A 12965-nucleotide genomic window follows, 5' to 3' on the forward strand; every position below is an offset into this window, starting at 1 on the left:
ATCGAAGTGCTCTGCCAAATAAATAGCAACTAAAACTAGGTAGGAAGAATATGTGGAATTGTTGACAAGAAAGCAGGTAGAGAAGCTGGCAGAGAAGGTGCAACCACCGGGATGCAGCCTGGGCAGCAGAGATCCAAGGAAACAGGGAAGCCATGAGAGGGAGCAGAGCACACTAGAGGTTTTCTAGAAAATTGGCTGCTATTTTAACAATTGGATCTATGCCTAATTATACTGAAGTAAGTCTAGCTGTATCATGAAAGTTATAGTTATATGGATTAAATATAATAATATGAAACTACAATTTTCCAAAGTATATTTTTGAAAATAAGTTTGTCGGTTTGCAGTATATGAAAAAAAAATGACGTGTTTGTTTTCTGGGTAATTTAAAAATTGATGTTTGAATTACTTACTAAAAGCATAAAGTTTCCAATCCATACTCTCTAAATGGGTAAAATAGTTATTTAAAAAAAAAAACCTACAACCAACCAACTCCCCCAAACACAAACATTTGCTCCAGTATCAACCAAAACCACTGTTGCTCCAAAGAGTTCTTTTAAATTTAAGGTTGAAGTCACAACTTGAAAATTACTTAAAATCTTTTTTAAAAGTGTTGCTCCTAATTCCATGTATCTGTATTCACGCTTATGAATATAAGGTCAGGACTAGAAGAACAAACACTAGTTCAGTTCTTAAAACTTTTTTCATCTGTTATGAACAACAGAGCTCTAATAGGCTATAACCAATTTAAATGTTACCCTTTATCTACAGCTAGGTATTTGTCTTCACTTACACTTTTCTTTTCTTCTTGAACTAACAAAATCATGTGGATGAATGAATTTCTACCATGTCTAATGATAAATTCCCATAAAGATTTCAAGATGCATACAGTGATCCCATATAACAAAACCAAGAAGACAGCAAACCTACTGGCTCAGAAGAGGGTTTCGTTTCTTTACAAGCAATTTCCAAAAGCAAATTCTCCCTTAGTTGCTTCGCAACATGATACAGTAGTTGCCAATTCCAACTTCATCAGCATGGTACCCATTGCAGATACCCTGCAAACCACCATCGTAAAATAATGTGACTACACAGCAGTGCTCTTCTGTCTCTATTTTCATGTATTATACAGACAGGTATGCAGGTTGGGAAGTTGACTTTGAAATATCCTCTGAAGTTTCTGATTAGATACTAGCTATTATTTTTCAGGAAGTATCAGAACTAAATTGACTGTTGTGAACAGAAACCACGCAAATATGAAAGTTTGTAGGTAGGATATCTCCATGTGCATGACACTCTCCTGGCTGGTTTCCTGCAGAACAGCAGTGTTATGACACCGTAGATCAGAGAGACAGTACCTCCTTGAGAGAAACAGTAAACTCACAACCAATGGTAAAGCAGAAGCAGAAAAAATTCGCTATAAATTCTGAATATCGTTAAACATGAGAGATATCGAAATCGTGGTTCAGGAAGGAGTATACACAGTAGGCATTTAAAAAATTTAGATGCACGAATGAGGCTGCACTCCTTTAAATTTCATTTAACTCCTTTAAATTTCAAAGGCTGACAATTCTGGAGTTTTTTCTTTGTTATCCTTCCGCAGGCAGTACTTACAGTTGGTGGTAGTCTAAGGCTTTGTACATAAGAATATATTAAAAAATGTAGCAAGTCAATGCACCCTGATGAAAAAGTAATAAATATATGCTACAAGTCCTAGCAAGGGTTTAGCTGTCCCTCAGGTAGAGCTAAACTTAGCCCTGTAAAGCATTACTATATATCACATCTGCAAATGCCAATTTTTCAGTCCAGCCTGAGCATTTTTCCTTATTTTCCCATGCCCTGCTTGTAAGTAACAGCTGCTAGGATGCAGTTTGCATGAGGTTAATGCCTCAAGCTTTGCCTCTACATTTTTGTGTCCAAGCATAAGTAAATAAAGCAGCAGATCATTCGGCTTTCAAATATGGTACCCAAACATGGCTTGAATCACACTAGCAGTGTTCACTCAGCACCACTCTTGCTCAAATGCTTGTATAAAGTCACCAACTCAACATCTTTAATGCTCATCCATCTGGATCTGTTTTCAAAGGCCACGTAAGGTGAAACATTGTGACAAGGTTCCCTGTTAAGATCTAGCCAAGATACCTTTTCAGGAAATAGGTCCATGATGATTTAAAATGTTTTCAGAGGTTTTACTGTATCAATTACTATAGTTCACTTGTTGGCAAATGCCTTCTCTGTTGTTAATCAGTTAGTCATTAACCTTCCTAATATCAAGTGTTGTCACCATGAATTCCAAATATTTGAACAAGCCATATAAAGCAGACTACAATGCTTATGCTGCAAGATAATGCTGCACTGTTTACAATACATACAATGACTCCGTATGGACTGTCCTGGATTCTTACTATTATTTTATTTGCAGTTTTCCACCTTTACTTTATTCAACTGCATATTTTATTTAGGTAACTGGCAGTGCAAAACCTGGAGGACAAATCTCATTTCAGCAGAGAACACAAATAGTAGAGTGGTAATTATACCAGACGTTAGGCATATTTATAATACTTAGTGGTGGTAGTTCAGATTAAGATCACTTCTGTCCTTTGGAATGACCTACACAACATAATTCATAGTTCATGTACACAGATGAAATAATATGTATTTCATAATATTATTTCAAAATATAGTAAATTAACAGTGCACTAAGTTAATGCTTACTAATAATTATTTGGGCACATCTGTATCGTGCACCATTTTTCCACAGTTCTCTAGCTGCCATCTCACTGTTCTTTGTAGCACTATAGGACCAATGTGTACGTACTTGTATGTCCCCTCCTTCTACTCTAAGGTCATGTTGGCTGGGTATTGCTTCTTTCTGGCACCTATCTCCTCTTCTAGCTCAAGAGGCTGTTTTCATGGTAGCAATAATTATAACATATTACAAATTGAATGTGATGTTTATTTTATTCAGCTAAGAAGTTGGATGCGCTCACTCTGAGCAGATGTAAGATTCCTAGCACTCCCTTCTCTTTCCCAGCTACCACGTCTGGCCTTCAATCATGGCAGCCTCTCCTTTTTTTTGATGTGCTCAAAAAGCAGTCTAGCTGAAAACACTATCACTGTAATGAAAATTTAATACTTGCCTACACTTGAAAGCATACAAGCCAAATGCCTTAGGAGACTGGCTGATCCTTCTGGCATCACATCACAGTAACACATTTTCCTCTGGGTATTCATATAGAGGCAATACAGAGGCCAGGTTTAACACAACAGCGTCTCAATGACTGCATCTGCATTAGTGATTCCATGTGCAGGGGGGCTTCTCTTTGACGCAAGCTTGCATTGCGTCTCCACTGTTTGAGAGAGATGAGCTACGAGTGGTACGTTCAAAATTGTGTTGCCTCATGCTGTAGCCGAGCACTTAAGACACCATATATAGTGCTCCTCTTGCAAAAAGGACACAGCCAGGAATGGTAACTGGAGTGAAAGGAGACAATGCCATTATGAAGTGCTGGAACCATAATCATAGAATCATAGAATGGTTAGAGTTGAAAGGGACCTTGAAGATCCTGTCCTTCCTCCTTTGCACTGTAGTCAGTAATGCCGAGAATTGAAAGGTTTACACCTCCATGAGCTACTAAATGCAATCTTTCTGCTTGCTCTACATGTTCAGAAATCATGCTTCTCTGTTGCATTAGGCTTACGAGGTGTTACATGAAAATATTCATTGCATATACTGCTAACACAGAATAATGTTCATTTCGATATTTGATCAATGAAATTTGAGAGTAAAACTTTCACTATCTGTTACAAGGTATACATCAGACTTAAAATAGCACCACCACCACCACTGAAAAAAAATCTTTCTAAAGCTGAAAGCAATGTGATTTTCCTGTAGTACAACAGTATCTGTTTGGAAAAAAAAAATAAAAATCCATGTGGCAGAAATGTAAAAATGCTACCAATGTGCCAATAAAGCGAAAGAGTGAGAAAATACAACAATTTGAGATCTGAATGATGTTTGCACAACTCCATTTATTTCATTATGATCTTCATAAGTTATTTCAGGGAAAATCACCTTTACTATTACACGACAGAGCTGCTTTGTCACTTCTACAACAGGTAACTATCTCTTTCCAGTCATGCAGGTATGAGACAAAAACTACTTGATGAACAGCATGCAGGAACATTTTGTTGGGCTTACTTCTGATTTCCCTTCCTGTGCCTTGGCTGCATTGATCAATAACATGTTCTCCAACATAAAGACAGCATCAAGGTGTGCAAATTAAAATGACAATTTGACCTAAGTCATGTTTTCTCTTCTTCTCCCATATTCTGGTAAGCCCAACCCTTCAATGCACTGCTGTAACATGTAACTCACCTGTATGCTGCTGCACAGTCATAAGTAGCCGTCTGCACTAACTATATACTCTAGAATTTACCAAGTTCAGCATGTACTGAGAAACTTATCTTTCTGGCCTCCAAAACTAAGGAGTCCACATCAATGGAGCATCAAACTTAGGAGCTAAAACTTTGTTGTGTATCATGAAACTTGGTAGTGAAACTTCAGATGTGGTACTGTTAACTGAATGGTTGGACTTGATGATCTTAACGATTTTTTCCAACCTAGAAGAAAACCAGACCACACTTGACTGCATCTTTCTTTACCAAGATCAGTACTCAAGCATAACAGATCATCAAGTCCACAACTTAAGTAGCAAACACTATCAGGGATATTTGACCATGAAGAACAGAAGCATTCAACAACGACTGAGAAGCCCATGATGAGCCAAAATGAGTGACTTTAGCAGGGATGAAAAGTAAAAGAACAGAAACACAAATTGGGACCTGGCTGAGCCGGGACTCTCTGGTTACCTCTGCACTGCAGTTCCCAGGAAGTCCCAGCTCTCAGGCCTGGGATAAGCTCAGGCTGCATGCTCCTTCCATGCTGACAGAGATACTCCTCCACTCACGACTCCTGTCCATTACTTTCTATGGGAATGAAATCCAAGTGTTGGAGCTAGAATTGAGCTGTTGTCTGCTCCAGCCAGATGCCACTTTGGACGGTTAAAGAACACAGCCTATAAGGAATGTCAATGGTATGCACCAGTCAGTTAATCAAACAATGACAAATTCATAATGTAAAGGCAGCAGAGATCATGAACATATGAGCAGCTTAGTGAAAAAACATCCTATGATAGCCTTTCCCTACTTCTTTCTGTGGCCCAAAATAAATTGCACAGCAAGCTCGAGGGCTGGTCCAGTTTGTTAGAGAGAACTAAGTTCCTGAAATTAGCTGTGGGAAAGTATGGAAGATTGGTGAGGAGGACTGTAAATACGCTCAAGTGACTCGCATGTGAGGTGCTGGAAAACACATATATCACACTAATTCTTGCTTAGTTTTGTGTGATCAACAAGTAGAACATCTGCACTTAGATAACACAGGCCTGGGATGGACTCAGGGGCACCTTATTGAACACGCCTGAGATTCCTGCCCTGCTGTTGATCAAAGCACAGCAGAAAACTCTGCCTGCCAGAATCCTTGAAATACAGGCCCAAACAGCAAGTGGGAGGTCTCTCGCTCTCGCACTCCCTTGCTAACAAGGACTCTCTTGCTAATAAGGACTCTCCTTGTGCAGTGCCTGTGTCCCCTGCTTGCCTGCCTCTGCCCAGGTGCTGCTTCAGAGGTTCCCCAATCCATGACGTATTGAGATTAAATTTGTTCTCTGCCCTTAATCCATGGTTTTGTGGTTGTTCCTGCGTCCTTCCTGCATCGGCTCAAACATTAGCCTATGCATTGCTGGAAAGGGCACAAATTATTTCCTTTTCTATGGTTAAAAACACCATCAGGTATTGACAGCAATAACTTCTAGAACTCCCAGAAGCCATCCTTCCCGATAGGGAATTTAAGACGAAAATCCTAAAGTCTCCTGGAAGATAACTATTTAGAAGCAGATGGTAAGAGGTGCAACCTGTTTCAACGGCCATATAGTACTTCTTCATTCGGCATCTTAGCAGCTGACTAACATTTACGCTACTACACTCCGTAACTTTGCCCTGTTTGCTCAATTAAGAAAAATGCATAACTTTGGCAAGTATTACCTAGTAGATGAAAAAAATAACAGCATTTGAAAGATTAAATTTGGTCAGAATTCCTCACTTTTTGTCAAACCTAAAGAGCACCAGCAATCATGAAAAATATTTTAAAGACTGAAGTATAAATGGTTTAGTTTGTGTTAAAACATTTCAGTTACATTGTACCAGGAGATTCTCGATCTACAAGATTTGCATAAGTTTATAGTTTGAGTTATACAGTGCAGCAAATAATAAAGACATTTTGCAGTTCACAAGGGAAATATGTCTTCTGAGAATGTGGTTATATCCACTGCTCAGCCTCCATGCTCTTTCCTGATCTCTCTTTCTTGATCATAAAGGTACTACAGCAGGATGCTCAGGACAGCCTGCAGGAAGGGAAACCTCTCCAGATTTCTAATTAAAAGAAGAAATTGGTTGTCTGTTCCATGTAAGACTGATCTAATGAACTGTTTGTTAAAGAACAATTGTCACTTTGAAGAACCTGTACGTATTGAAAATTCAATTTGTTTTAAGATAATTCCATCACTTTGGTCCCTTCTTTTTTTTCCCTATCCCATCACCAATAATATAAAGACAGAAGAAAAGGCCCCTGCACTGTCTGCTACCTGACTCCACCTGTGCTGAAAGAGCACACGAAGGGTACTGTGCCAGGGAGATTCCTCGTGTTCCCTGTTATCAAGACCTACAGCCTGCACACAGCGCAGTTTTTTGCTTTCTAGTGCTGAGCATATCTGTGACAAGCAAAATTCCCCAGGAACTGGCTACAGAGGTAATCTGCAACTATCTGAAAGATAACTTGAGAGGGACAGCAGATCTTTTAAAGTAGAAAATCTGAACAAAACTGGCACTAAGACAGCTTTCATCAAATCACAATGCTAGTGGAGATACAGTGGTAGGCTGATAAGCCTTAGATTAAGCTTATTGTATCATTGGGTTTATTTTCTCTTAGGTTTACATGATCAAGGAAAAAAACATTTAATTTCATATCATTTCATTAACGACACGGGGGGGCAGACAAACTTGTCTTGATCAGTTACTGATTTTATTTCTTTCTGTTAACACTATTGTCTGGGTAAAACAAAACAACGAAAAATCTCTGCATGTGATCTGTTTTTGTGGTGAGCTAAGCACTGGCACAAGATTCAGGTGATCTGAAGACAGAAATTGATGACCCTAAACAGCTTTAGCCAGTTAATGCAACAGAGAGTATCTTCAGCTGTGATATGCTGCTTTTATAGTTAAAAGTATCACCTAAAATATCCATGTTTTCACATGTGAAAAAAGATCATTCAACAAGCCATTGTACTGAGCATGCCTGTCCTGCTGTCTGTGAAAATTCATAATACACAATTGTGAAGATAGCAATGCCAATTACTTTCCTCCTCCAGAAAAAAAAAAAGTGGATTTAGTGCTGGCAAAGATGCCAAATTGACAACCAATCACTCTCCTGGCAGCCAGAGCATAAACAGGTGGATGTAGCTGGAACACACTCACCCAGTGACAGCTCAGAGAGAACCTGGCACTCCACCAGTTATAAGGGCTGGCAAATCACAGAAGTAAAAATCATCAGCTTAAGTCTCTTGACTCCAACCAAATAATCCAATGGAATAAGAAAGGTTAACAAAGTAAAATATGTTACAATCCTTCAGAATGATGCCAGTGCTAAAATAATCACTTACTCTTCCTAAGGCAAAGTCAGCAAGGTGGCAATCAAGTCTCTCCAGCATACACACACCTGCCACAGAATGCTTCTGTTAACTAAAATACTCTGTGTGAAAGCACCCTCTCTCTTTACTGCCTCAGGAAAAAGGGCAATACAAATGAATCCACAGAGATTTTATCAAAACAAGACTGAGGACTTCTCAGGCATCCTCCTAGTTTGTTAGTTAGGTATACCAGCTGTCTGTGCTTGATGCTGTACAGAGCTGATCCAAGACAAAACTCCTCCTTGAATTCTAAGCTAGACAGGGTGCTCTCAAAATATATGATTCACATCAAAATCATATGCTGTGCAAAGAAATCCAAATCTACATGTGGAAAGGAATTTATTACATGAAATAGAATAATTACTAACCGGACAGTTATTTAAATGCCTTAGGGAGGAAGAAAAGGAGCTGAAGTAGGTTTACAATGATTTGGAAAAAGTAGCCAGTCAAAATTTTCATTATCTGTTTACCTTCAAGGCATGCTGCAAGGTAGATCTGTTTGGTGTGACTGCTGCACAGGTTTTCTTTGAGACAATGAATTAGTGAAGGATGTTTATGTTCTGACAGCTGTTTACTTAAAGATAAATCTGCTCACTCTGGCTCTTGGACAAGTACATTAATTGTCAAGTTTCATTCAGCTAAACTTGATATTTTATCTAAGTTAACTATGTATAACTAGCACATAATTTGCAAAGTGAGGTTTGAAAGAGATTTAAAATATTATTTTTATACCATACTTCCCTTTCAGGCCTTCTTTTTAAAGTAAATGTACGATTTATTACATATGCACAGCTGAAGGGCCACAGTCAGGCTGGGAGTGGACAGAAGTAATGGGGAGTCTCAGCAGATGGGAATCGCTAAGCAGTGTGGAGACCGGCAAAATCTAGGGAAACATGGAAACAGCAAATCAACGTTTCACTCATTTTTGCTTCTCCCTCTACTCCTGCTTAGCATATTTGCTGTATGAATAACAGCTTTCAGGAATTCCTGTTTCTCATGCAGCTTCCTGATTAGCTCTTAATAACTTGACTGTCAGCCTGGGTACCTCTTGCTCCGTGCAGTCTGCAAAATTAACAGCAGAGGGAACGACCATTCAGCACACTACGCAGAGAAGCAAAGCTACAGTTTTGTGACAGGCAAAGTAAAGATATGGGAACAGCTGAGAGATGTATTTCTACAAGACGTCTATTTATTACTAGACTGAGAGGTATAGAGACAACACAAGCAAATAGAAGATTGATCAAAATAGATGCACAAATACTCCAAAATCATAATCAATGTTGGTAAGGTCAGATGTTATTACATACTCAAGGTTTTGACTAAGGGAGTAGCCTGCTCTTATACAGGGTTTCCCTCTTTCACAGGGTTTCCAGCCAAGGAACTATTAAAAAAAAAAAAAAAAAAAAAAAAAAGAAAATATATGTGAGGTAGAAAAGTATATTTGTATTACAGTTGCTCTGTCTTTTCTAACATACAACTTGGTAAGAGAACTCTTCCTCTGTGTATGTGTGCATATACAGAATTTTGTTTGTGTGTAAATGCTTGAAAAATTTGGAACTAAAACCAGTGACATGTAAAACCCTGATGAAAAAGTAGCTGCTTCTGAAAAGGGGGTTTTGATGAATTTTGTATGATCTCTTTAAAGATTCTCTAATGCATATTTCAAAAGATGTTTCAATACTGTAAGTTTTAGATCAGCTCATAACTGATAATTTAGATTTTTCCAGGACTATTCTCCTGTGGTATCTAGCTTCCAAACTGAGACTTAAATGTATAGTACTTCTGAATGAAATCACAGGCAGAATATTAGATTACAGCATATAAAACATCACAAAATCCTTTGTTAATGCTAAATTAAAACCTCAGCTAAGGCAAACTTACTAAAAGTATCTGGGAATACCTGCAATAGAGGCCTTTTGTGCTTAGCAGTTTTCTTGTATGATATGTTTCTACTGTCTCTGTATAAAAATGATTAAACATTACCTATTACTTTAGATCCTAAGACATCCACAAATTGCAAAGAAATAAATTACTTCTAAATAAGGTTATTTATTATGAAAATAATCCCAGAAAATAAATAGCTACAAAATTTCATCATCATATGGGTGTGTAGGCTTTAACCTTGAAACAGTTCTTGGATATTTTAGATAATTTAATATTCTTAAGTGAGCTCTAGACATTTTACTGACCTTAAACTCTCTGGGCTCAATACTGCAGCATTTCCTGCCCCCCTTTCCCAGCTCCCAAGGCTGTGTGTCCCCTGTTCCACAACCTGAAGTCAACTCACTTCACCCTGGTATCAAAAGGGCAATTTCGTACTCCTCCTGCTAAACCTGGCACAAGGGAGCAGGGGCTGGAAGAGGAGTGGGAGTATGAGCTCCCATGTTAGGCAGCAGCGATTAATTAGATTGGCTCAGCTGCGTGCAAAATTACAGACTCTGTTTCCCCACTGGAATCAAGACATTGACCTCTTTTGTGAAGTGCTTTGAGGACTTCAGATAGATAGCTATGCCTCAGTCTAAGCCCCACATCAGGATGCAGTCATAGTGCAACTGCAAAAAAAAAAAAAAAAAGTAATGAAATAAAAAAGCATAGGATATAATTATCTCTGTACACAAAGAAGTTAAGGCTCAAATTTCCAAAAGTTCTTAGTTCTCATTCAGGCATCGAGACAAATGGTTTCAGTAGGAGCTCTATTCTCTCAGGAAATCCTGCCATACATGCGGCAGGGCTACCAGCAACTGAAAATCATTCTTGGGCAAGCTAAAATCTGTTGCATCAATTGAGTAACTGAAAGTAAAAGGGAAGTCAATGGTACCACTGCTTTTTATCTTACTCTTGCTTTGCCGTCTTCCAATATAACAACAAATCAGCTTCAAATTCTAGCTAATGTCAAAAATGTAAATTAGTTTTACACTCTCCTACTCTCCTAAACCCATGCTTATTCACATCACACTTCAGTTTGGTATGCCTAACGCCTGTATTCTCCAAAAGGCTGAAACACGGTTCAGGATAAAAGCACTTTCAAGGCATCATGGTAAATCTTTCCCAATGTCTATCTGCACCACAGAGAACAGACCTATGCCACAGGACTCTCAGCCATAGCACAGGTACCCATTGCTTAGCTCTATACATCATAGCTCTTAGCTCCATTGGCTGTGACCACAGGATGAGTGCAGAATATCCAGGAGAGAGCTGCACTGTAGACAAGAAATCTCAGGTCCAAGAGGATAAGTCTGCTCTAGATCAGAATAAAGGCATTACGTCTCTCAGCTTCATAAGCATCATATCGTTCAATATAATTATATATTTAAAAAATATAAGTGATAGGTCTATTTGCCCTGTCCATTAACAAACTAATGCTTAGAGTATTTGTCAACTATTTTAATTCATGCTTTAATACAAATAAAATCAAGATTGCAAGTAAATCATAAATGAACACAGAAATGTGTTTGTAAACCTTAGCTCCCCTGCCATGATAATTGCTTAGTATCTGGCATTAATGATGTTTTTTCTAAAGTCAGATAACTGACATTTAAACACACTTAAACATTAATGTGCAGGCATTCATGCAGGTACAGGGGCTTATTTAAAAAGGAAGGAACAGTTTTAGAGACAATCAAATAATAAACATTTGCTGTCCCCCTGCAAAGGACAATCTGATTTAATCAAGGTTAGATATGTAATACATTTTCATGCTAGGTTTTATAGCTATAGTAAATGTATGTATATTTATATGTATATTCAAAAGGTGAATAATTTCAAATTTAATTTTGCAAATCGAATCTGCCTGTAACAGGCCACCTTTCACACTTTTCTGGAGCATCTAATACAGTTAATTTTAAATCACATTTGTTTAGTTTGCCTTCTTAGTTTGCAGCATGAGTTGGAAAACACTTATCTTTCAAGATACAACTGTGTAAAATTCTTGAATATGGAAGTGCTGCTTTTGCTTATATTAGGACATAACGTATTCTCTTAGCCACCAATCCTACTATGCAAATATTAAGAAAAGCATACTCAAACTTTCCTTGTAGCTCATTGCCAATCTTTTCTGTCCAAATGATATGCTATACAGATATTGCTGATACAGTGCTTGGCCAAGTTTGACTGTCTGCTGTACAACAATGCATTGCTTCATGGTAACGCTAATAATGACTAAAGGGTTGTGTATTGGGAGTTTCAACTGGGCTTAGAAGAAAGTCGTTCTTAGCTGGGGTTCCCTGACAAAGGAAGATCGTGACCTGTGCAATTAGTCTCACAAAACCCATATGCACAAGAATAATTTAATTTAATCTCATGTTGTATAGGGACACTTATTACAGCAGATGCCATGGCTCATACTAGAGGTGCTACACGTAATGAATGTAGGAGACAGTGGAAAAAAAAAAAATTAATCAATGATAATGGATTTTACTAAGAAAGAAATAAACTTAGAAGGTGAGCCATTGTAATTCTTTTCTGACTTTATCCTCCTATTTCAAGGAATCGGAAACTCTTATGAAAAAGCACATAAAGAAGTCATAATAAACTTTTTTCTTAAGCATAGGGCAAAACTGCTAAGGGGCTTGCATTGGTCTCTGTGAGAGCAATGAAAAATCCCTAAAAACTGAATTAGTATAATTAACAAGTATAAATGGAATCAACAGGAATTTTGATCTTTATTTATTTTAGACAAGGACTTGGCTGTCAGCGCACAGTATTTCAAAGAAAAGTCACTAAAGCTTCTGAAATAGTCTGGAGACTGCATTCGCTACAGAGCTAAAAGAAATACCTCATCAGACCCAGGGACCTGATTGTTTAACAGATTTGGCGCAGGCGCTGGCTCTCAGCGAGGGGAGGAAGTCCCAGTGACTTCTGTCTCTGAATAATAATAAGGAACTAGACATCAGATTCAATGCATATTGTTTTGAGCTAATTCCACTAGAAGATAAGCCACTCTTAAGACGCAAAGCATTTTTTCATCCCACAATATGAACATTTAATATCTGAAACTCTTATTTCCTGTGAAACCATAATACCCAATTGTTACAGCTCTGTGAGTTACTCATTTAAATTTCTTAATTATTGCAAGCAACTTTGTCAATAGTATAACATTTTCAAGAGATTAACTTTTTTTTTTTTAATAATAAAAGCTTTTGTGCCAGCCAGCAAACCCTTAAAGGGTTC

Source organism: Numenius arquata, chromosome 11 (assembly GCF_964106895.1).
Source record: "Numenius arquata chromosome 11, bNumArq3.hap1.1, whole genome shotgun sequence".
NCBI lineage: Eukaryota > Metazoa > Chordata > Aves > Charadriiformes > Scolopacidae > Numenius > Numenius arquata.